Genomic DNA, 26,297 nt, shown 5'->3' with positions numbered 1-26,297 from the left:
CCCTCCTAATCACCCCTTTGCAGACACGCTAAACATAAACATGAGTATATATTCTGCATGTAGGGGAACATTATGTATCATAGAAAAATAATATATATAAATGGAAATAAAAATTATATATATATATATATATATATATATATATATATATATATATATATATATATATATATATATATGGAAATAAAGATCTTTGTACCCTTATTCATTTTTCTGTTCTTCCAATGAACAGTAAGTGACCATCTGTGTTAAGCACTGTGCTAGATATTTGGAGACGAAATAAAGGAAATGAAAGAAATGATCATAACTAAATGATATGATGTGGATGTACTAGGAGCAAGAAAATCAAAGCATTTGAGCCTGTGTGGAGGGAATGAGGGAATCACAACAACAGTTTCTTAATGTGACTTTTAAACTGAGACCTGAATGAGAAATACAAGTTATCTACATAAAGAGAAGAGAAAAAAGGTTTCCACATAGGAAGAAGAGCAGGTAAAGATCAAAGGTCAAGAGCAAATATGGCCTAAATTCAATGAATTTTAAGCAGTCAATATGGTTGGAACACAGAACAAAGAGACGTAAGAAAGGGGCAGGAGAAATGCCACAGAGATAGTCAGGGGTCAGATCTGGCAGGTTTGGTCTTCATCCTAATGGCAATGAAAAGCCACTCAAGGGTTTAAATAAGAGAATCAATGTAATAAAATATGCTTTAACATTACATGGCTTCTTTGTGAAGAATAGATGAGGAAAATAGTTCTGGGCATCAATAAAAGCAAGGCTGTTACAACAATTCAGGTAAGAACTGATGGTGGCTGCACTGGACTCATGGTACTGCAGGTGAAGAGAAGTGAAAACATCCAGTAGTTATTTAGAAGCGAGAATGGACAGGAGATAGTGTGTTTCCGTGTATGAGTATTGGGGGAAATGCGGTTGTTGATGGTGTGAAGGATGGCTGCCAGAAGTCTGATGTGGATAACTGTGGATATTGGTTTCATTCTTTGAGAGTAAACATTGAGATGACAATAAAGGGTGCGTGTGTGTGGTGTGTGTGTGTGTGTCTTGGGGATGAGGTGATGAGTTCAATTTTGGATATGTTGATTTGAGTTGAGGGGCCAGCAAGATACTCAGGCAGAAATGTTGAAAAGATATTTGAACATCTGGGAGAAAAGTTTTGTAAAGTGGTTGGGGTAGATCATCAGTAACATGAAGGATAACTGAAGACTTGAGAATAGACAAAACCACTTAGGCAATGTAGAGTGGTAAGAAAAGAGCGGCTGGTACAGAAAGCTGAGGAATACTAACATTTAAAGATTATGGAGAGTGGTGGAAGAAAAGAATAACGTGGTGTCATAGAGTCAAAGTGTGAGGGCTTCCAAAAGAAAGAAAGGCAGAGAAGAATTAGAATTGTCCTTTGGATTTAGTAAGGAGGAGGTCACTAGTACCTACTAAAATGTTTGTAACTCTAATAGGGAAATGCTCAGCAACAGGGATGGTGAGAGTTGAGAAATAACAAGAATGTGAGAATAGTAATGTCATCAACAGTGTAAACAGTAAAGATTTTTTACAAAAATGGACACACTTCCTAGGAAGGGTCAGCAATGCCCAAAGCATGAGGAAGTGGAGAAAAGTGTAGAAAGAAGTGTTTACGGAGAAAAATTTCAATATTTGACGAGTAGTACAGTTAGGTAGGGCTTTTGAGCACCTCACTTGCAGTGACATTTATGGTGATTATTGCTTTTGGTGTTGCTACTCTCTCAATGGTCTTCCTTCACATTCTAGACAGTTTGAAACTCAGAGAAAAAGATTGGGCATGACGATTATGATAATAACATGGCGAAAGTATTCTAAGGTACATCTTAGAACTACCTGTTAGAAATTTGTTAGAAGAACCTCCCAGGTGAAAAGCAATTGTAAACAAAGTATGTCAGGCAGAGAGGCTCAAACCCACACTAGACACATAACTTCTCATTTCAGAGAATCTTTTTTTTTTTTTTTTTTTCCTTGGGAGACATCACATAGCACTAGCAGAGACCAAGGTCAGTAGGCTTGGATGCCAATACAACATTATCACTGAATATTTGAGAGAGGTGAGGGACACAACTGCAATTTACAATCCTGATTCTACGTGTATCACAGAGAATGCCTTTAATTAGAATACAGAGTACCTATGCCAGAAAAACGGACAACAAAGCAGCCGAGGCCATTTAGAATAATTGGTGCAGGAGTCTCTCTTATGAATATTCATTTTAGAGCATATGAAGCTGAATGAGAAGGTATTTTTACATGGATGGACTGCAAATGGAGGGTGTCTTGTAAATATGCAGTAACTCACACCATGCAAATTATAATAACATGCTGTGAAATGCTTCCACCTTTCTTTGTCCATACTGTTCCTGCTTGGTCATTTCACATAGACCCCAGTCTAAAGCTGAGTTGTAATGCCTATTGAGTGTTCCTATAGCCACAGGGTAAATTGTACCTAATTTTCTCAGGATAATTTTATTATTGTGGTTGACAGTTCTACTATATCTTGATACATCACTTTAATGTTTTGAAGGTAAATATAACTAGGGGCACAACAACCAAAGCTCTTGCTTTAATTTTAAAGAAATATTAGGGATATTATTTTAGGAAAAGCAGGATAGTTACAAATAAATTTAAATCTATTTCTTCTGGTGATGTGAATTGTTCATTTTAACTTCAGTTGCGGTCATAAACAAAATTTTCTCATAGCTGTCTTTTTGAGCTGTTACATTATTGAAAGCATTTTAGGTCTTTCATAGCTGCCTCTAGGCCCCTGCAAAGCTCTGAAACAGTTAGATGCTGCTCCATCTAACTGACTACTTGGCCAGAAGGGAGAGGATTTTATAGCAGAGTTACACTAACATTTAACACTGGTTCTTCGGCACCATGGACAGCACACTCCAGAGTACTAGGACAACCGAGACTTCTGCAGGGAGAGTCATCGCATCTGGATGGATCTTGGGAAGGCATTGGTCCTCCAGGACTGTCCCTTAATCTAGAAACATGACCTTGTTTGGAAAAAGATGAAAAGGAAACAAATCCTGCTTTATCCACAGCACTATGTCATCAGTAGCCTCTCAAGTTTCATCGCCCTCCTTGCTTTACAGTTCACATCAAAGCCTGATCAGAATTGATAGTCACAAAAGCAAGCAAGATTTGGATGAAGAGCTCTCTTCTAGGCCATTCTAACTATGCCAGCTCAGACGAACTCCTCTGTACACCAGGTACAGGGCCTGGGGAGATGCTTGAGAAGAAGAAAGACCCTGTGGAACAGTGGAAAGATCTTACTAAAACTTTAAAAAGTAGTGAAGCTATGTGGTATGATGGAAAAGGCACTGGACTCAGCGTTCAGATTCCTAGGAACCTGGAAGTCAGGTCTTTGTGTAACCTTTAGAAAGTCATTGAATTTCCCAGATTTTATTTCTTCATGAGTAAAATATAAAAGGTCTAGACCAAATGATAAAGACAGTATTATGTAGTTCTCCAAAAGATTTTCTATACATATTTCATGACTCCATATCCATATAAATTTCATTATGTTGTTTGCAATATGTTTGCTGGGTTCTATTCTCCCTTGAGTGAGAAATTGCAAAGAAGAAAAAAAATCCCTATTAGGATAAAAAAACGAAAAACAAACAAACCAAAAAAAACACTGAGATGACAAGCATTTATACAACTAGAGTAATTAATTACAGTAAAAATTAAGAGCTTGTATTCTGCATATTTTAGACCATTGAGCTTAATGTCAATCTGTCATCTGTCTGCATCTGTCATATCATTTTGATACAACAACATCCTTAGTATTTATGATATATTCTGGGAGCCACAGTTTACCCAAGAAAATTAAGAAATAATCCTATTCCTTATCAGGCAGAAAGAGACAATAGCAAATTGTTTGTAATATCTGGTATGCTCCTATAGGGGAATGTGAATGTCTGTTTAGTAATCATTCCTCACCAGAAGATTCCTGGTTCAAAGGGCAAAAAAATGGTGGAGATTTGGGATAGTGAAAAACCCTCAGGATGAAGAGGGCATGGGAGTAGAAGAAGTGTGCTTTAGGGATGAGATCACCTAGATAAAATTTGGGGCAAATAGGCCTCAAAGAACTGGAAAGAGGCTTTCGACCAGCCAAGAGCATTTGTAACTGGATTTAATTTATGACAGCAAACCAAGGGTTCCAGTTTCTATGCCTAAATTAAATTCTCATGCTTTTGCAGGTTTGTTCTCAAGTCTGATAGCAAAGAAAAAACACACGCATGTCCCTAACCTCAGAGTTACTAAATCAGAAATTACAGGCCTAATGACCTTCAAAAACTGAACCTGATATAAAAGAATGTGGAGAAGTCAGAGTTCATGCTGCGGCCAGCAGTTATTCCAACTGGAAATCTGAGAAATGTTAGGCATGAATGAACAGGAAACAAAAAGGAAACAAACGAACAAAATAATAACAATTCCTGAAAGGGAGATCTGAAGGAGCTGTGGTTGTTTTTCGCTTCCCACCTGGGCTGTTCTTTATAATCTTTGCCTATACTTTTCATACCTTTAAAGAGAAGATTCTCTGATAGGAAATCAGTGAAAATCCATCTTTGTGATAAATATATTCAAGTGGGAAGAGAGTGGAAGTTATTCAAACAAACTGAATCAAGACATTAAAATGCTCAGGAATGTGAAAGAGGTTCAGTGTAGCCAAACTCTTTGGAAGATGGGCTAAGGTTCTTTCTGTTGGGAAATATTGAAAGATGAAACACGATGGTAAAATTGGGTGAGGCCATTTTGTGAAGGGCCACAATAAGATGAATTTGGTGTTGATAAGGAAGAAAAGTCAATATTTAAAAATGGTAATTGAATTTATGTTTTTGAACAATAACTGGTACCAGTGTGGATACTGCTTTGGAGTGGGGAAGAACTAGAATGGATCAGTTAGAGAACTATTGCAATAATCTAGCCAGAGTATGGAGAAAAGAAGGAATTAAGTCAGTGGTGATAGTAAAGAAGATGAGGGAATAAACTAGAGAAAGAGCTGAAAAGTAAAATTAATTGGATTTAGTGAAAGATTGAGTGTAAGAGTTATAAAATTGCTAAGGAAGGCTCAAATGCAGAACCTTGGAGAACTAGGTGAATGACAATTTTATCAAATGGAGCAGGGAATGCAAGAACTAAATTATTTGCAATTTTAGCCAGGCTGGGACAGCCTGCACAATATCCAGGTGGAAACCCTCTTCTAGTAATTTTGGAGCCCAGGAAAGAAAGGGAGATATAAAATGTGTGGTTTATCATAGATCATCTACAGCTATCGCTTACTACAGATGTTCTACCATTGTACACTCATGACTCCTTCCTCTCTCTAATCTCTTGACCACCCAAAATTAACCAAAACTCTATGAAATTACGTTTATTTTAAAACTGTGAAATTATGCTGGAAAAGAGCCTCAGGACAGAAAGTCAAAGCACCAGTTTTGGGCTGTTAAAGCACCAGCCCAAACCGATGAGGACACATTGCATATTAGAAAAAGAAAAAAAACACATAAAGTCCTTTTAAAATTTGTTTGAATAATCAAAATATATTAACATATCTCAGGTCCCATTAAAACCTATGGTGAATACTTTCAATTTTTCCAAAGTCATTATTTAAACAATCTAATGCTTAATACATCCAATTTAAATTATTTTGGACATCTTTTATTCTCAAATTCACACCATTTAAGGGCTATGATGTATCCTCTCACAACTTCATTTAGAAAACAAATACAATGTCTTCCATTTAGGGAGTGTGAGCTAATAATGATAATTTGATATCTTATTCAGTTGCTGAAAATGTTGTCTTATTTGTATGTAACTTTGTGGGTTGTTCACCAAAATAACATGTTCAAGACACCTTTCTGAACAGACCTTTCTGTGATGATAGTAAATAATGATCTCAAATGAACAGATTTCTCATCAGTTTTATAAAATCAAAAATATATTTTACACAAATTGGTAAATAAGTTAAATAAGGTTAATAATGCTCATATGTACCTCAAGTAATTTCTTAAAATAAATACAATGAATTAAATGTGAAGGTCTTTTGAATCAATTAACAAAATTTAAAAAGTCAAATTTAAATTCCATTTAATCTTTTTTTTGGGTCCGACTAAAATTCTCAGAAGAAAACATCAAAATTCTTTGATAAAATAGAGACTTACGTTTACACAAAATAATGGCAATTTGTGATTTTCCCTTGATCCTTCTCTTTTCCTTGCCTACCCCTCTCCAATATTTATCAGCAAAGTCAACAAAAACATACTCTAAATCTATCCTCGTTTCTTCCCATAATCTCCAATGGGCCCTAGTCCAAGTAATAGTCACCTCTTACCTGGGGCCTTGAATAATGTCTCTTTTCTTGCATTCTTGCCCACCCCTTAAATAGATTCTCTCTTCAGAATAATCCTTTAAGACAGAATATTCCATGTATCTACTTAAAACCCTCCAGAGGCCCTCATTACACATAAAACCAAAGCTAAACACCTTACACGATTCAAGTCCTTCATAATCCTGTCTGCCTGTCTCCAACCTGAGTCCCCACTCTCCCTCTAGTCTTTGTGCTTCAGCCATTCTGGATTCATTCTGCATCCTCAAGCATGCCAAGTCTCTTTTCATCTTCGGGTTCTGGCACTAGCTCTTGCTTCCTCCTTGAATGATGTTCCCTTCACATCCGCTTAGCTAGCTCTTGTGTTCTTGTGTTTCAGATACCCAAGCTTAAACAGAAAAGCCGTCTTATCATCCAGCCTAAAGCAGCGGCCTCATTATTCTTTATCCAGCTACTGTATTTTCTCTTCACAGCACTTCTATGCAATCACTGGCAGAGAGTTCTCTTGCTTGTTTATTTGTTTATTGTCCATTTTCCTTCATGTAATATTAAAGCCCAGGACTGTCCTGTCTTTGGAAGAGATGATCACAGTGGTGGAGAGAGCCGTTATTGGCATCAAATGGCCGAGGTCTAAAGCTTTGATGATAATTGTGTTATCTCTGGAAAGTTACCGAAATTTACTTTGCCTCAGTTTCTCACATGTAAAACAAGGGTAACAATAGTATATAATATTGAATAGTGAATATTAAATGAGTTAAACAGGGACTGGCACATTTTAAGGATCTGAGAAATGCCATTGATTGTTCACCTTTGGACCTCAATACCTGGAACAGTACTTGGTACATGTTGAAACAATATTGGAAAAAAAATTAATGAGCATATTATTCCCCTTATTTGTATGTAGGTGGTTTTTTTTTTAGAAAAGATTTGTCATTTCCTTTATTTCAGTCCTAAGTTATAAGTATATACCCAAAGAGGATTTTATTTACTTATTTTTCTTAATTTGTAATCTAACTCCTCATTGATGTGAATATTAGGTTACACTGTAGCTTCAGTGGTCTTTCTTATAAAATGAAACTGATAATCTCTGGCCTTTAACACTCTATAGGAATGTAAGGCAAAAGAGAAATGAAAAATAACAATAATTTACCAGTTGTTTGTTAATTTAGCTGCTATCTCTGTGTAATTTCACAGCTGCAATACAAGAGAGTTTTATTTGTAAACTGGGAAGAATATAAATTATGGCTAATTGAAAGTTCCAGAAGACCTGAAATATGACAGAATGTAATTACCCCAATTTGGGCATGGGCCAGACAGTACTGGTGCGTCTGCTCTTAGAAATAATGTAGCCAGAGCAAGTTGGTAAAATTTAGCTGCTAGAAATAGCTAGTGCCTCCATTTCCCATGGTCTCCTCATAGCTCTGTGTTCCTAAGACTAAGTGTTCCTGGGAAAGGAGTTTGTGGAAGCTTCTTTCTCACAAAAGACCACATGTTTGCATAGATCTAACTTTATATTGCCTAAAGCCCAAGAGTACCCCTGGTTTCCTGGTCTGGGATATCTGGTGCCCTTTTGGGATAATTTTTCTCAGAAACCATAGACTGTTAATTTGGTTTTAGGTTGGAAACTCTACTGCTTCCTCAGTCTTGGGGATAGCACAAAACACAATTTTGTCCTCCCCTTAGGCAAGAAGATGGAATTTAATATAATATTTTCTTTTTTATTTATCTTTTCTGTATCTTGGGCTTTAATTCCATGACATATAAAGAATTCTTCCAAGATTTTTATACTTTTATTAGGTTCAATTTCACTCTGAGCCATGTATATATGAGTTCATTAATATTTCAAAGGTGGAAGAAAAACAGATTATTTTCTAAAACCTACCTGCCTTGTAGTAGTTTTCATTATTCCCACTTAACACAAAGGAAATTGAGTGTCAGAGAGGCTGAGTACCATCTGCAGGATTACTCAGCATGGCCCTGACCGAGCAGGATTTCAGCTCAGGCCCAGGTCATCACAGAACCACTGCTCTTTCCATGACACCCCACTGGTTTTTAAGGACAACTAACTAGACACAGAATTGTAACAAAGATTGGAAAACTGGATCCAACATCATTCATTGACTTGAAGGAATTTACCACCTGATAATGGAAAATGTGGTATAAACAGACATAACTAGTGAGGACACACCTCTACTTCCTGTACCCTTTTCATAGAACCCAAGCTGGGACTCATGTACATCTGACAGTGTCTGTGCCTGGGAAGTGAGCCCAAAGGAAGCCTATGGAGGGGTATGAGGGGCTGAGTGGCTAGAAGAGAACTTATTGTTTTGGGGAAAAAATCACAGGTGAGAAACTAGCTTCCGGGAGGCAGAGATGATTCCAGCCTCCCCTGCTGCACATGTACCTCTGGCATCTCCACTCAGACACATTCCACACTGCATGGTATGATGTTTGCCAATAATTGCATCTTTGCTGAGAGGCTATTTCAATCCCTTCTGCATCAACAGTATCTGCACAGGGATCAAGGCAGGGGCTCAGTAACTGTTGGTAGTTTGATGGCTAAGAGACTAGCTCTGGGGCCGGAAACCTGGGTTCAATTTCTGCTTTACCATTTACTAACTGTAGGTCCTCAGACAGAGTAATTAATCTCTCTGTGCCTCAGGTTTCTCATCTATAAAATAGAGATGATAATACTACCTGCCTCAGACCCCCAGCAGAAGGATGAAATACATTGACATCTATGTAATGTGTTGAGCAGGCCAACTGCCTGGTTGAATGAGCTTCAACATTCCCTTATCATGGTCCCAAGCTTCGGTAGCTTTGCAGGGGCCTGGCGATGGGTTTGGTTTGGCCTGTACAGTGTATAAAAGGACAAAAAAGGAAGTAGAATATGTTCACAAAGGACATACATGCTTTCATTTTACCCAGCCTCAATTACTGCTTGTTTTTTCACATTCTGCCCTCTACACTTGTGTGTCAACTGTCACACCTCCAGTCATTTGCTCTAAAACAGTGATGAAATTGTTGAACACAAGGACAAACACTTCAGTCTCTTAGGATGACACAGAGATTTGATTCAATACTACTTAGATTCAATTGTTCCAACAACTGTGAATATACATCAAAGTGTATCATCTAGGCTATATTTTTATATACACAAATACATATCATTTTAAAAGCCAATCCTTTGCTTAAATCAAAATAGTCTTTGTGGAATAACCATTATCTTCTAATGTTACATTAATATGCATACAAAAGAGGTTACATACCAAGTGCTAATAGTGGTTATTAGTTACTGTAGATAAGTTTCCAATTTTTTATTTACAGTGGTAGTCTACCATTTCAGAAACATTTGAAAATTAAAAAATGTAAATAGATACTTATATTTATTATTGACACTAGTGGCTAAACCGTATTATATCATGTGGCAGCTCATAATTTAACCAGATTCCTATTAACAGACTTTATGATTTGTCCCAATTCTCATCATTATTTTAAATATTTTTGTAAGAACATTTAAACATGAAGCTTAATGCCAACCTCAGACGCTATCCTTAGGATATATTCCTAAAATGTTATTGCTAGAATAAATGCTTTACAGGTTTTTTTGGCTTTCTACACATACCGCTAAATTTTCCTCTAAAAAATGTTACAAGTTTATACTATCTTTATACAAAAGTGTGTAAGAAAGTCCATTATAGGGGCATTCTCACACCCTAGATAGTAATCGTTTGCCAGTTATGTAAATGAAAACATAGTATGTCAGTGTAGCTTTAATATGCATTTCTTTGAATACTAGCAAGGTTGAATATATCTATAATCTTTCATTGGTTATTTACAATTTTTCTGTTGTGAATTACCCATTCATATCCTAATATAAATTTTCATTTTAAATTGGGTATTCTTATTTTCTGATCCATCTGCTAGATAATGAGAACAATTTTTCTATAATAATACTTTGCAGAGTGTTTCCTGATAGGTTATTTACTTTGTAATCTTGCTAATTCTTTTTCATGTTTACATAGTAAAATCAGGCAATGCTTTCCCCATATTTTCATCTGATTAGGTCAAGTTTACAAAGTCCATTTCATCTTAATGTTTAATGAGTATTAGTCTGTTCTCTTGTGTTTTCTTAATTTTCACCATGTAAATTTAAATCTATAGTCCTAGAATTCATTTTGAGCAATTAGAATTATATAAGATTTTGTTATTTTTAAGTTTTAATTTGATTGTACTGCCTACTTAGAAAAAGCTGCACCTTTTTTGTATTTCAGAAGAGTATAGTGTTAGCTTTGTATGGGTGTGGGGTTTTGACAATATGTTTTCATTTCTTCCATCACTGTTGTTCTCTATAACTGCTTGAATCTATCTTCATAATTTATATTTTTCTAGAAAACAATTTTGTAGAAAAACAAATATATTTACAGAATATTAAACATGTTTTTATTAATTTTCAAATCTTCTCTAATTATATTTTTTTACTTCTCTATTTTCCTATAGATTTGACAACATCTTTTTTAAAAAATCAATTCTTAAATTTATTTATCAATTATAATATTTTTCTAATTTATTCCTGATTTTATCTTACTTAGTCTTCCTAAATTTTTAAGGTTTGATAACTATTCTCTTTCATGAATGAGATTCTTAGAATATTTTCATTATAGTACATTTTTACTGTCAGTCCTTATCTCTAACCCTTGTCTCTACTTCTAAGAATATAATTTGGAATTTTTAATCTAGACAGCATTACATTATTTTACCATTGCAGAGCTTTTCCTTTGAAATTGTTTTAACTTTTAAATTTTGTTTTATAACAAATTAATTTCTCTCTCTCTCTCCCCCCCCCCCCCCCCGTTTCACTCTATTACTTTCTTGTTTTTAGGAGTTTTTACCGGGCTTTCTAAGCTGTGAATTTCTTATTCATAATTAGACACAACTTCTTTGACGGGGAAAAGAAGGTGACATGTGGAGAGAGGCAGAGAGAAATTGGAATCCTGGTCAGGTTCTGTTCCTGGGTTCCAGGTGTTTCTGAGTCACCCTGCGTCCTTGCCTTTCTTGCAGTTTGGTTGATGAACAGAATTTTGACAACTGATAAATGTCATTCTTTCTCGTTCATCTGATGTTTTTGACACTTGCAATAGAAAAGTTTAAGAAGTGCCATTAATGTACGTTCTGAATGTACACATATCTTAGAATGCCTTTCTATTAGCCTCACTTATAAACAACTTATCCACGTAGCATATTATGTCACCACCTAATTTCCTCAAAATCCCATGTATTGTGCTTTTTTGGGGGCACATAATTTTGTAGAAGAGAACTAAATAGCAATTCTGATTTCATTCATGTAGGTAAGCTATATGCTCTCTACCTGGATGTATTTAAAAGTCTTTCTTTTATCAATGTATTTTAAAAATTCTTCTTAGGTATTTATTTGTGAGTATTTCCATTAATCGATTTTATCTAGGAAAAAAAAACAACAACAAACAACAAATCCTTTAAACTTACATGCCCGATCCTTTCTTGAGGAAATGTTTTATTTTATCGTTTTCTATTTTTCCTATTGAAGTCATGTGGTTCTTCCCATCTTTCTTCCAAAATAATGTTTGATTTTTGTATTGAGTTTACTGTGGTTAAACAAACAAACAAAAAACCCAGATTCAGCAACGTGTAAGCCTTTATATCTTCCTTATGTTAAATGTCACTTATGTTACCCTTTACATATTTTTTATTCTGTGATTTAGGCTGACACAGCAGATCCTTTCTGGATTTTGCCATTCTTGTGACATTCTTTGAGGGAAAAGCAAGGAGGATGGTAGAGACATGCAATGCTTTCTAGAAATTCTTCTTGGAAGTGAAGTATTATTTGCACCACATTTTCTTGGCTCAAGCATTCCATGACCAATCTGAAAATAGAGAAGCATTTTCCACCCACAAGGAGGCACTACAAGCCATTTTGAATTGGAGAGAAATGTATCATCTTCTTACAGGGCAGGGAGCATATGGTTGTAAACAATAATACAATCGATTACAACATCTATCTTATTGTGTCTATCCTCCGATTTTATCAGCTTCTCTTATTACATTTATTACTTTGCTCTTTTTCTCTATATACACGAAAAACTGGTCACTGGTATCCTTTATTTTCCTGATCTAGAGTTCCTTGGCATTAATTTTACTCTTGCCATCGCGAACAGGGATCTGGTTGTTTTAATTTCCTTGTAAACTGCCTTCTCATCTATTTTCAGACTTATCTAATTTGTTTCTTCTTTATCTTATTCTGTTCCTCTTTCAGAGAGGCCATACATTCTGAAAATATGCTTTAGATAAAACTAGTCACTTACAATTTGTTGATATAATTTGTATTTACCCACTCTTAATAGGGTGAGATTTGTTCGTACTCAATGATTGCCATCACACAGAGTAACTAGGCTTTCTTCTGCCTGTTTTGTCCTCTGGATTGGTTGATGAATTCTCTTTGTAAACCAGTTGGAGAGGAGATTGCTGTAAACATTCTAATCCTAAATTTCTGTGATGCATTCACCTGTTTTGTAATTATATTTGCATCCTATTCTCTCTTGATAGTCATCTGCTTTTTTGGATCCTAAGATTAAGGGTTCCAAGAATTTATCCTTTCCTCTTCTGCCTGTAGCATTCTGCTTTGGGGATGCCAACTATCAGGTTGCACTGTGACATCAACAATTCTCATTGATTGTGGTTATTTTATCTGTGAATGTGAAGTATCTCCTTGGTTTTCAGAAGATAGTGAGAAGAGTAGAAGAGAAGAGATCAGTGCTATTCATAGGGCAAAGGAAACAGTATTACTTCTCACAGCATGGTTTCATACAGGTCGTTGGAGGAGACTGCAGAACCTGTACATATTATCATGCCCTGTGTAGAGGGCCAGTGAGGACATTGGCACGAGCTGAAACTCAGCCCTTTCCACCAGCCATGCCTAGTGCCCATCATCTGTGGAGGAAAGGGTGCCTTTTGGCTCTTTGCACAAAGGTGCTATATGTGCTAACAGTAGCCCAGTTTTGCCTGTTTATGTACTTTATACAGAATCCTAAGTATATATTCTTTTGCGTCTGGTTTCTTTCTCTCTCTCCCTCATCATTGCATTTCGGGACGATACTTCCTTTGGTGATCTACTAGTTTTTGTTAAGTTTCTTGCCCTGTGCAGATGACAAATATAAAAACAAACAAACAAAAAAGAAATATGAACTAAAAGATGTGCTTCTGCTCAGAGCTAGCTCTACTCACTGCAATAGTGATGTATTTAATAGAACTCAGACACATGCAGAGAAGTTTCCATCTCCAAGTCAACTTCATTTTTCATATAAGAAAATTTAGTTCTAGAAAAATTAAGTGATTTGTCACAGTACTGGTTAGAGAGAGAGCCTGGAATTTAAACCCAGAAATAAGACTTAGTCTAAGAGTCTTATTTTCTAGAGACTTTTATGTTTTAAAAAACAAAAAAAAATCTGAGTCACCTAATCATTTTGAAAACTTGACAACTCAACAAAAATATAATTTCACTATCGTCTTTGCTCTGAGCTTGCCACAATGAAAGCCCTAGTACCAGTCTTCTGAGAATACCAGCTATGGTCTAAATGTCTGTGTCTCCCTCCCCCCTGCCTCCTGCAAATATGTTAAGTATTTTAGAATATTAATCCCCAAAGATGATGGTATTAGGAGGTGGGGCTCTTGGGACGTGCGTATGTCATGGGAGTAGAGTCCTCTTGAATGGGATAGTGCTCTTATAAAAGAGAGAGATTCCTAGTCCCTTTCACTGTTTGAGGACACAGAAAGAAGGCACTGGCTATGAAGCAGGAAGAGGGTCCTCCCCTAAACATGATCATGCTAACACCTCAATCTCAGACGTCCAGCCTCCAGAACTGTGAGAAATAAATTTCTGTTTTCATCAGCCACCCAGCCTGTAGTATCTTGTTATAGCAGCTGAACAGAGTACGATAACACCCAACCTCCTGAATTCTCACCAGGGACCCAGGGAATCAATAGAAAATGGGGGCAAAAGGCCCTGTATGTGTGATTTCTTGCTGATACCTAGACTGTAATGACTCTAAGATACCATTCACTCTGCAGTTTTCAAATAATCATAAGATAATTTGTGAGGAAAATCAAATTTCTCTTGTAATGTGTCTGTACATGTAGACATATAGATGCCTGATAGTACATATCTATTGTCCATATATTTTATAGTCTTTCATTTGTTTTTCTGAATCTTTTTACTTAGACTTTATACAAATTAAGTCTAATTGATAGCCATTTCAGATATATATATACATATATGTGTGTGTGTATATATACATCACATATATGTGCATATATACACATATATACATATATATACATACACACATATATACATGTGTGTGTATATATATATATATATATATATATATATATATACTTTTTTTTTTTTTTTTTTCCATCCAGAGGTCAACATCTAATATAGCCACCCTTCTTTTTGAAAATGCAGACATTTGTTCCTTTCAGTTATCCTGCACATCTCCCTTCCTGCATAATTAAAATAAAATATTTCTGGCAGGGACTCTGAGATCACATTTGTACATTTCTACAGCTCCCTAGAATATAAATCTTCAGGGTCTCAAGACTTGGATTAATTTAAAAGTAATTAGGGACTGCCTCAGACCAGCCTCAGACCACTTATATACTATCTCAAGCAGCAATATCTTTTTTTTTTTTTCAGGGGAACAGGACTTTATTGGGGAACAGTGTGTACTTCCAGGACTTTTTTTTTTTTTTTCCAAGTCAAGTTGTTGTCCTTTCAGTCTTAGTTGTGGAGGGCACAGCTCAGTTCCAGGTCCAGTTGCCGTTGCTAGTTGCAGGGGGCACAGCCCACCATCCATTGTGGGAGTCGAACCAGCAACCTAGTGGTTGAGAGGACGCGCTCCAACCAACTGAGCCATCCGGGAGCTCAGTGGCAGCTCAGCTCAAGGTGCCATGTTTAGTCTTAGTTGCAGGGGGTACTGCCCACCATCCCTTGCGGGACTTGAGGAATCAAACTGGCAACCTTGTGGTTGAGAGCCCATGTTCCAACCAACTAAGCCATCCGGGAGGCAGCTCAGCTCAAGGTGTCGTGTTCAATCTTAGTTGCAGGGGGCAGAGCCAACCATTCCTTGCGGGACTCAAGGAGTTGAACCGGCAACCTTGTGGTTGAGAGCCCACTGGCCCATGTGGGAATCGAACCAGCAGCCTTCGGAGTTAGGAGCACAGAGCTCCAACTGCCTGAGCCACTGGACCGGTCCAGCAATATCTTTTTTTATATTGTTCTTGTTCAAAGGTCATTTTCTTTGCTAGAAAAGATGGAATCCAAAGAATGTTTGCTTATTTTTCCTTCTTTTATTTGTTATAATACCATTTTCACTAAGTAGTACGTCTATGATTGTCTTCTTATCGCTTTATAAGTAACTTTAGAAGGCTGTGGATTGTCTTCTACTGAAATAAGGTGGTTTCATGGACTCAAGAGAACATGGATGTGAATCCTAATTTTGTTTCATTCACTAGTTTGGGCAATTTCTTAAATTCTAGAAGCTTTCTCTTCTTCATCTATAATTCTGATAAAACTATATATGGTACACATTTGTGATAAGGACTTAAAGGACATGCGATGTAAATATAAAACATTTATCACAGTGTTTGAAACATAGTGGATATAGCAAATTGTTAATTTCATTAAGTCGCAAGTTCTTTTTTTTAATTTTATTGGGGAATATTGGGGACAGTGTGTTTCTCCAGGGCCCATCAGCTTCAAGTCGTTGTCCTTTAATCCAGTTGTGGAGGGCACAGCTCTGCTCCAAGTCCAATCACTGTTTTCAATCTTTACTTGCAGGGGGCACAGCCCACCATCCCATGTGGGAATTGAACCAGCATTTTAATACTGTACTTTCAGGGGGTCATCATCACAGAGTGATTAAGAGTGATTGTGTGTAAGTTGTTTCTCTGGGAAGCAGACCCTAAGCTGGAGTTAAGCCTGCACAGGATTTTTGGGGGCAGGGAGACAGGAAAAGCCTTCAGACTGCAATCCAGATCTGTCTTCTATGAAAAGAAAAGAGAGTCTCAGACTGAGTTAAAGATCTGTCAAATTCTTATCTATCTGGCTAAAGTGGCTTTGGAGCAAAGTTACCCATTAGAAAAGATTCACATTGAACAGACGTGCCAGACCGTAGTACTTCCGCCATGCTGTTATGCTCTTCATTGGCTGGGGAAATTGTATAGTGTTGGTTCAAAAATTTAGACATTATTGTTGGACACTGTCCCCAACTGCACTCCTTACAGCCAAATAGCAAGCTCTTTCTTGAATGGAGATCCAAGTGATACCCCTCATGTGGCCACATTAGGTTGGGGAGCTAGATTGCCTATGTTCCTCCACTAACTAAGGAGGAGAGGTTGTAAGTAAGGTACCTAACCTCTCTGTCTTTAGCTTCCTTATCTGTAAAAATGAGAAAAACGACAGAACTAATGCAGAGTTAGTGTAGAGGTTAAATTAAATAATATATGTAAAGTACTCAGAATAGTATCTGAAACAGAGCAAAGACTCAATAAGTATTTGCCATTATTATTTTTATATTCTTACATGTTTTGCCACTTTCTTAGACTTATTCTGGCTAATATACCCCTTTCTTACATCTTTTGCATATAGTCTTTTAAAAAAGACAAAAACAAACATGTTTTGATGTGAATGTAAAACTGCTCTAAAAAATAGTCTTTAAAAAAACAAGAACTCTTCAAGGATCCTCCTGAGTAAATGAGTAAATACTCATTGCTTATATACCTTTCCTTACTCTCGCTTCTCATTGTTCATTGTTGTCAGTCCAGGTAATTGCACTGATTAGTATTTCATTCAATAATCCCACTTATATATGGAAGGACAGAGTCTGTGTGAGATTTTCATGCCAAAACCTTGTAGAATTGATGTATTGGTTCCACAATATGAACAAAATAAGCTTTTCTGAGGGCAAATTATAAGCATGATGTGCTATCGTCTTCTGAGATGAAAGGGAGCTATTTTGTATCCATCAAAGTTGAATAAAGTTTAGTTTAGTGGACCAGAAAAAATATTACCTGTTGTCATAAATACAATGGAATAATTCCAAAGAAATCCAATTTTGAACAGCACTGCATACAGGGATTAGAAAGTTTGAGAAGATTTGGGTGTTCTGAATTCTTGTTGTTTGAGGGGTTCTCAAATTAGCCAAACATATTAGGTGAAGATGAACAGCCTTGTTCTTATGCTCTTTCAATTTCTTCAAAAATGAAAATTTAATAGCGATCCGTCATCTTCAGTCTCACCTTATCCAAGAATCTTAAGGGTTTTTTTTTAGCTGATATCATCCTTTAAAGAAGATACTCAGAGTAATTCCAGGGCCACTATCAGTATTTTTACTTAAAAATAGAAACCATAGGCTATACACTATGGTTGTAGAAAAGAAATTGGATTGTTTGGACCAACTTGATTGAGCGTGTCTTTTTTTTATTTTTAAATGTTCCTTTTTCATCATGTAATAATGACAGCCTGACATATGGAGACTATCAGTAATGAATCTGAGTGCTCTTTTCATGATACTTCAATCATCATTCCTCAAACATTGATGTTAAGAATCATTTATTCACTCAGCGTATATTCACTCGGCAGCTACTTTGTGGGTGGCCTACTTTAGGTGCACTGGTACAGAAGTGAATAATTGAAATAGGGTTCATTCTTCACCTTGAAACGCTTCATACAATTGCAATAGGATTCTTACATTGCCTGCAAAGCCAAATCAATAGTTGCGCCTCTACCTACGTCTATGAGCTGAAGTCACAGAAGATCTTTGAGCTCACTCTGTAGTAGCCACATTCTTCTTCTACTGTCCTTCTCTTTGTTTTTGAACATCTCAATCTTTTACCTCTTGAGGCTATTTGCACTAGCTGTTACCTTTACCTTCCTTCAGATCTTATGATTTCTTCTCATTATTCAGATCTCACAGCAAAGCATACCTCACAGAGAACTCTCTGACCTCAAACAGCTCCTAGCCCCACTCTCCCATCACTATCTATCCCTTAATACTGTTTTATTGTTTTATCTAAAATAATAATTGTTGAAAATCATCTTATTGGTTCTGAAATAGTTACTGACTTTTTCAAAGTATCTATGGCCTTTCTTAATTTATGACTCCATTTGGTAGCCATATGCTACTTTTTATGCCTTGTCCTCAGGGCCCTACCATGTGTTCCTGGATCACATTTGTCTTAGTTCTATTGTAGCACTGAGTACTCTATATTATAATTATCATTGTATTTGACTGTCCTTGGCACTAGTAATGCAGGCTGTTTGAAGGGAGAAATTACAGCTTCACATTCACAGTCGAGGTTCCTGAAGCACTGTATAGTACACTGTGATTTCTCAAAAAAATATTTATTGAGCAAATTAATGAATTAATGTTTAAATTTGTACAATACTTACCACTTAATTAATATATACTGTTTCAACTCTTTCACATAAATAGGGCAAAAAGGGACATAAGCTTAATCTCCCTTTACCCTTTTAAAAGAAGCATTGCATTCTTATACTAAAACGATCAGAGCTATATATTTCTATTAGCCACTTGTGAGTTCGAGGGCATAGATGTTCTTCTCATTACAGGTCTATAGTTAGGAAGCAAGTAGGAAGAACTATGGGAGTTTAGGGTATGATCATTTGAAATTTCTGTTCTAAGTTACATCATTCCCTTAAATCAACTATAGAGAAAACCTCTGACATCTTATAAGATGGAGCTCATGTACACTTATGAATGAGAAGATGAAAAGTTTATACTAATTTTTAAATTATTATTTGGATGTCTGACTTATTTCTGCAACCATTTTAACATATATGACTTCTGTTAGCAAAGAGAACATTGAATTTCTTCCAACAATGGCAACATTGTTGGAATACTTTCCAAAGTTGATAATAACTCTTCAATATCAATTCAATTATTTATTAATTTCTGAAGGAGAAGATATATGCTTGTTACTTATGACACCATAATAGATAATTCCTCTTATTCACATAGACTTATGGAATAGATATTGGATAAGAAAAACAGGATACTTGAAGACCCAATTACATGCAGAGAACAAAACACAAATCTGCTATTTTATTATGGTTATTTTCATCAGAATTCTGTTTCAAGAAGAAACTTAAAACCTCAGATACTTATAAGAAAACAGAATAAAATAGATCACCAATTAATGTAGCTACAACCTGTGTCAGTGGAGTAACTTTCTCATAGATCACTAGAATTAGCCAGAATAAAGACACCATTGCTTGACTCATTTTTTTAACATTGTATAAAGAAAAATAATTTAGCCTTTATTTTCAAATATTATTCTTCTGCATGTGCTTAAAATGCATATCAATAATATAAACATCAGAAGTCACATTAATTGTATCCTCGCAATAGCATTAGAACTAAGATCATGTTTTTTCAAAAAACATTAAACAAATTCATCATCAAGTAATAATTTCTTTAATTTGTTTCAGAATATCATTTTATACAACATGTTCTTTACTTTGGAATTGTGCACTCAGGAGTATAGTAATTTTTATGCTCTGAAAAAGGTATGAGTTGGCATTGCTGTTACTTTCTATTGCTTTGACTGAAACAGTCCAGGCAAGTTGAACTGAAATTAAGGCAAGAGAGAAAAATTAGCATTACTCACTCAATGGAAATTTCCATGCACCATGGTTTGTGGTGTTCTTTGTAGCAATCTAGGGTGAAATGTAAAAAAAAAAAAAAGAAAAGAAAAAGAAAGAAAAGAAAGAAAGCAAGGAAATGGGCAATATTTCCCATCCTAAAATATTCTTTCTATATGGGCCTTCGATAGTGAGTGAAAAGCTGTACTCCAGTGACTGGCAGCCTGGCTTGCCCAAATAGTCACAGTGGGTGCACCTTGCATAGATTTATATGTTGAGAGTTTTTACACACTAATATAGTCATAGATCTATGTCCACATTCTTTTAGTGCAAAAGTGATGTTCAAACCACATGCTAATTGGCTATGTATAATACCGCAGCTTGGACAGTGCTGCTTTAAATGGAAGATGAACTCAGGAACCTACTGAAAAGGGGAGGAAGTGTGACCTAGAAGAAAAAAAGGACAGGATAAGGGAAGAACAGGATGGATAAGGATGCAGACTGTTGAAATGAGCAAGAGAATAAAAAATGGTACAAGGGCTAGATAATATTTCAGTGTCCTACAACAAATTTAGGCCCATTTTCCTTTCCCCTTCTCCATTTCCCCACACACTTATTTGCCATAACCCATATTGTATGCTAGATCACTTTATTTTCCTAATCGTTGTAAACCACCTTAATCTTTGTAATCCTTGTAAACAAAGATTGGTTCCAGGAAGAGGTTCTTTTGCTTCCTGACTTCACATGAGCAAAGACAGTCCTTTAGGACTGCAAATAATGACTTCTGCTATGTCATATTGGCAATTTTAATTTTAATTTAGTCAAAAATTTGGCAGAAATATTAATTGAAGGACAAGTGAGGGCATACAATAAATGCAATAACAGCTCTGTTCTCCTCACACATGAAGCAAGTTGTCATGAGGCCAGTAAGATGTGGCCAGGCTCTCCCACCATCGTGAGGGAATTTCCCTCCTGCCAGACACCCCAGGGAGTAACTTTGTTGTAGAAACCTTCCAAAGGTTTGTGATCATGAGTAGAGCTGTGTTGGAAGAGAACAAACAATGAAACACACTTTGAAATGATGCTTTTCTATCCTGTGTCGATATTTTGAAGACAGTCCCTCTCTCTGTGACCCTTACATGTGTCCCATGGTGAGCTCAGTACAGCTGATGTCTAAAAATGCAAGACTATCTGATGAGTGAAGTATGGCTTTAATTTCAGCAGTGTGAGGGATGGAAACTGATCTTGTACTAAACAGTTATTATTTTCACCCCTCTGTAACCCTATGCTCTGGATTTTAATGTAATTTTTACCAAACAAGAATACTAAAGTCAGATCATGAAACTAATAATTAATGTGGCCAGAATTTTGCATCTATGGCTGTGACTCCCAAACTGGCACCCTTCCTATTACCCCATGTCTTCCCATTAGAACCAAGTGCTTAACCTTTTATTGAAGACATAGACACCTTTAAGTAAGCAATAAAATTGTTCTTTCTAGAATAATCCATGTGCATTTTATTCATGAAAATATGTCATACAATGTAGTCCCCCACATCATGGGATAAATACTTGATTCTAAACAAGACTTCCTCAGGAGGAGTCAAAATAGAGGATTTCTTTCTTTCTTTCTTTCTTTCTTTCTTTCTTTCTTTCTTTCTTTCTTTCTTTCTTTCTTTCTTTCTTTCTTTCTTTCTTTCGTCTTTCCTTTTTTGGAGACCAATTTTTCTTTTTAATGGTGTTACATTCAAAAAGTAAGAGGCAGATAAATAAGGTTGATTTTTAAAGGACAAAAAACATTATAAACTCAAGGTCAGCAACAACAGAACAATAAGAGCAATCATTGTGCTCTTTTGTGATTAGAGCAGAGATTAAGTTTAAGTACCTCCTCCCTTCAAAGACCTACATTTTAAAATAATCACCTTCTTTTCAGTTAGCATGGCAATATTTTGCTTTTCTATTTGTGCTGACATTTTAATATTAACTTTTTACTATTCCTTCTTTAGGAACTGTAACCTTAAAAGAATGATTTAAACACTAATGCATTTAGACAATACAGTGTACATGATTGAGAAAATTATAAATACCACAATTTAAGACACATAATATCATAGTGATTTTCATATTAGTCACACCTTTGTGATAGTATAATTCTAACCTAGATTTCTGGATCTAGGAAACTCAATATGTCTGATTCTGTGTGCATAGTCTCAAATGGTCAAAGCCTTAAATGCCTTCCTATTTCGTTTGATTTTTAGCTTTTGTTTGACATCAATAATGTGATTATTGAAACAGTTAGAAGCACCCATGAGCGACTTTTCAAAAAATAAAATTCTATGAGTCTGTAAAACCCACCATGTCATTGACCGACTTTCAGAGGCTATCAAACTAAGATCACATCATCTTGATCTAGACTATCTCTACCCACAGAGAAATACAAGAGGCTACTTTCCAACCCCTGAATAGTTTTAAAACAGTTTAAGAATCCCTTTTCACAAGTTCATCATCCCCTTATTTCACCTAACAATGCTTAATTTAAGTATCACGTCAGTGAGAGAATGCACATCTTTTCTTAGAAACATAGCAAGTTTCAGCTTTTCCCCCAGCACAGGTGAGACAGTGGAAGTAATAATAAGAGAGAAGTGAGGAAATTTGGAAGCCTGGTAAGGTTCGATGAAATGAACATAAAATAACTTAATTATAAATTACTATTTACGTATAAGTATTGCCATTTTTATCATCATTAGTATTATTGCTACCACTACTACCACAGTTAATATTTGGGTTTTATAGAGCTTGAAGGAACCCTAAAGGATCCTATTTATCCATGAAAGGAGGTGCAGTGCCATTGATTGATAATAGGCCTGTCACAAAGATCAGTAACTGAATTTTGGCCTAACATTTAATATTTGTGTGATTTGGAGCAAATTATTTTAATTATCTGTGCCTCAGTTTTCTCATCTGTAGAGTGGGAGTAAAATTTGTATCTGAGTAATTCCACTTCTGCTCATGATCAAGTTATTATATATCCTTATTATATAAAGAACTAGATAAAAATGTGAGCAACCTATATTGTTTTCAGATATTAAGCAATAACCAAAACAGGACTGTTTGCTCTTAGGGGGAAAGAAAACATGCTGAGGTCTACAATTGTTCCAGCGTTCTGCCTGAATGCATGTTGCAGACTATGGAGCAGGGAGAAGGATCTATATAAATGCTCCCCTTTTGCTCAGTTGAGTTAGCGAGCAGAGATCAGGGAAGTTAAGGCAGCTGGATTTGAAGGGTTGAACTGCTGGAGTGGGAGCAACACAAGAAGAGAGTTTGAGAATTTCCATAAGTGGATCCACTGAGTTTCTAACTATGAAACTGTTGCATGTGGTAAGAGTACATGAGGCCCTGCAAAGAACAATTACTAGGACAGGACAACTTCTGGAAATTGATCGCTGAAAAATTGCCAAATGAAATTTTTACAGAGATAAAATATATTGAGTTCTGACCAGGCAAAGTAGAGGCGTCTTACTGAACTTCCACATTATTTAGTAGAAAATCTACTGTATAGTAGATAGCCTTTAAGCGTTCTATTAGGTTGGCACAAAAGTAATTGTGGTTTAAAAGGTTAAAAATAATTGCAAAAACCGCAGTTACTTTTATACCAACCTAATAGTTCATGTTCCTTCTCCTCAAGGACCCCTTCTTGTTCCTGTGTTGTTTTCTAAAGTTTGATGTGGGGACGAGGATAAACTTTCTTAAAAGGAAAGTGGGGGTGTTACCCTCTTTTTACAAGAAGAGAAAGAACTAGAGGGGAGAGAGACAAAAATAAAAAATAGGACACACACACGTAGTCTTATGGCACTGAACCCTTAACCTGTGGAATATGATGCTATCTCCGGATAGACAGTGTCACAATTGAGTTAAGTAGGATACCCAGCTGCTGTTGAAGAATTGGTGGTGGTGTGGGGAACCCCCACCCTATATTCTAATTGGGTGCAGAACACTTGGGCTGCCATAATAAAATACAATAGATTGTGTGGCTTAAACAACAGAAATTTATTTTCTCACTGTTCTGAGGACTGAAGTCCAAATTCAAAGAGTCAGCAGATTTAGATTTTTTGAGGCATTTCTGTTTGGTTTGCAGAAGGCTGCCTTCTCACTGTGTCACTCAGAGAGTTTTCTCTTTGCATAAGTATCCCTGAGGTCTCTTTGTGTGTCCTAATATTCTCTTCTTAGAATGACACCAGTCAGATTGGATTAGTGCCACCCAATAGCTTCATTTTAACTTAATCACCTCTTCAAAGACACCTATCTCTAAACATTCTTAGTTACAGAGTTTCTGAGTATTAGGATTCAACATATGAATTTTTGAGGGAACACAATTTGGCCCGTAACAGTGGGAGAGGGAGAAAAACATGTCAAGAAAGTCATAATGAAGAATATCTGTACTTAATTATAGAGAGATCTAAGAGAAAGAGTTTAAAAAATATAAATGATAGAATTCATAAACAAAATGTTTATTAGTGTGACAGGACTAGGAGACAATATGAAGGATTTAGGACTGAGTGGTTGAATGGGAGATGAAGACATGTATATAGTAATTTGAGAGTGTAACAAGATTGAAAGGACTATCTTTTTTCTTTCTGGGTGCAAAGAGCTGAGTGTTTTTAGTTGAGTGGAATGAGTTGATAATGCAAGACAAAATAGATATGGTTGATAGAAAAATTTGTGAAGGACACTGGAAGGAAATTTGTGGGTTAGGAAGAAAAGGGGATAGAAAGACTTAGTTCATAGATTTTTTTTCCTGTTTTTTGTGTTTTGTTTTTTAAGTAGTGGAATGGAGAAATTGAATAAGCTTGTACCAGTTGGTCTCAACCTTCATTAAAGTAAGTTGCTAGGCCATCTTCAAAAAATAAAAAGTGTCTTTTTGTGACTTTCTATTTTAAGTAAGAAGTTGTATGAGGTATCTGAAGTGGTAGAGTAGAGTGCTAATTGACAGGGGTTGGGGGGAGTGGGAAATGGGGAGTTGTTGCTGTTCAATCGGGTATAAAGTTACAGTAATATGAGATGATTACATTCTAGAGATTGGCTGTACAACATCGTGCCTACAGGTGCAGTACTGAATTATACACTTAAAATTTTGTTAAGAGGGTAGATCTCGTGTTGAGTTCTTACCACAATTACAAAAAACAAGTGGTACAGCTCCAGCTTAGAGGTAAAGCTTATGAACGAGAAGAGGAGTGATAGGAAGGATAGAAAAAAAGTAAGTAAAAGTAATGATGGTGTTGAGTAGATTTACTAGGAAGGAATACATGGGAGGTTAAAAATAGGAACACTGTATTCAGTGAAGTGTTTGGTGGACTGCTGGAGACACAATAGGAATACATGTTCTGTGCTTTGGAAGAAACAAGCCTAGCACTCTGGGTTTCAAGGATTTGGTAAAGAAAGAAAAGTAGTTCAAATTCTCTGAAGTATGGTCGGGAGAGGAACTAATATCAGGCAACTGATAGTAACAGAAGTAATCGCCTAATTTTTTTCTGTCTCTATAGTGTCCCTGGCTCACATAATAAACCATATTAAGAGCTAAGGCGTTACTTTAACTTTGTAACAATGCTTCATCTTGGAATTATCTGAGTGGTTTTCATTATAAACTTTTGATGCAAATTTTAATAGGTTGAATATGTAAAGCCTTAGGAAAGTTAATTTGTTTCTCAGGAGTTCTTTAATAGCTGTAACAAAAACTTAAAAAAAAAAAAAAAAGACCTTGAAAAAAGAATTAAAATTGATTTATCTATGTTTCAGAAAATGCAAGCTAACTAAAAACATAAAATGCCTCAATGCATGGAAATTGTTGTCATAAAAATAAATTATCTCAGTGGATATGCATTCAGAAAGTAGTAAATAATGCTCCTCACTCATAAGAACACATTTTAAACGGGAAAAAAATTACAGATATCTCCTTCAAGAAAGATCGCCTCTTATGTTCTTGTAATATAGATACACTAAATGGTATAAAACCACAATGCAGTCGGCATGTCTGACAACTCATGAGGTCATGTCTTCATAATGGCAGCAGTAGATTCCAGGTTCAAAAATTACACTGTGCCCATGTTGCCACTTCTCATTCTATTACAAAATAATGTAACGAAACCAGATAAACCAATTTCATCTATGGTTTCCTGGAATCAGAAAAATTTGGTACATAATCACACTCACAAGGAGATGAGTGCAGCAGGAT

This window comes from Rhinolophus sinicus, linkage group LG05 (genome assembly GCF_036562045.2).
Source record: "Rhinolophus sinicus isolate RSC01 linkage group LG05, ASM3656204v1, whole genome shotgun sequence".
Taxonomy (NCBI): Eukaryota; Metazoa; Chordata; class Mammalia; order Chiroptera; family Rhinolophidae; genus Rhinolophus; species Rhinolophus sinicus.
This window is presented reverse-complemented; position numbering follows the sequence as displayed.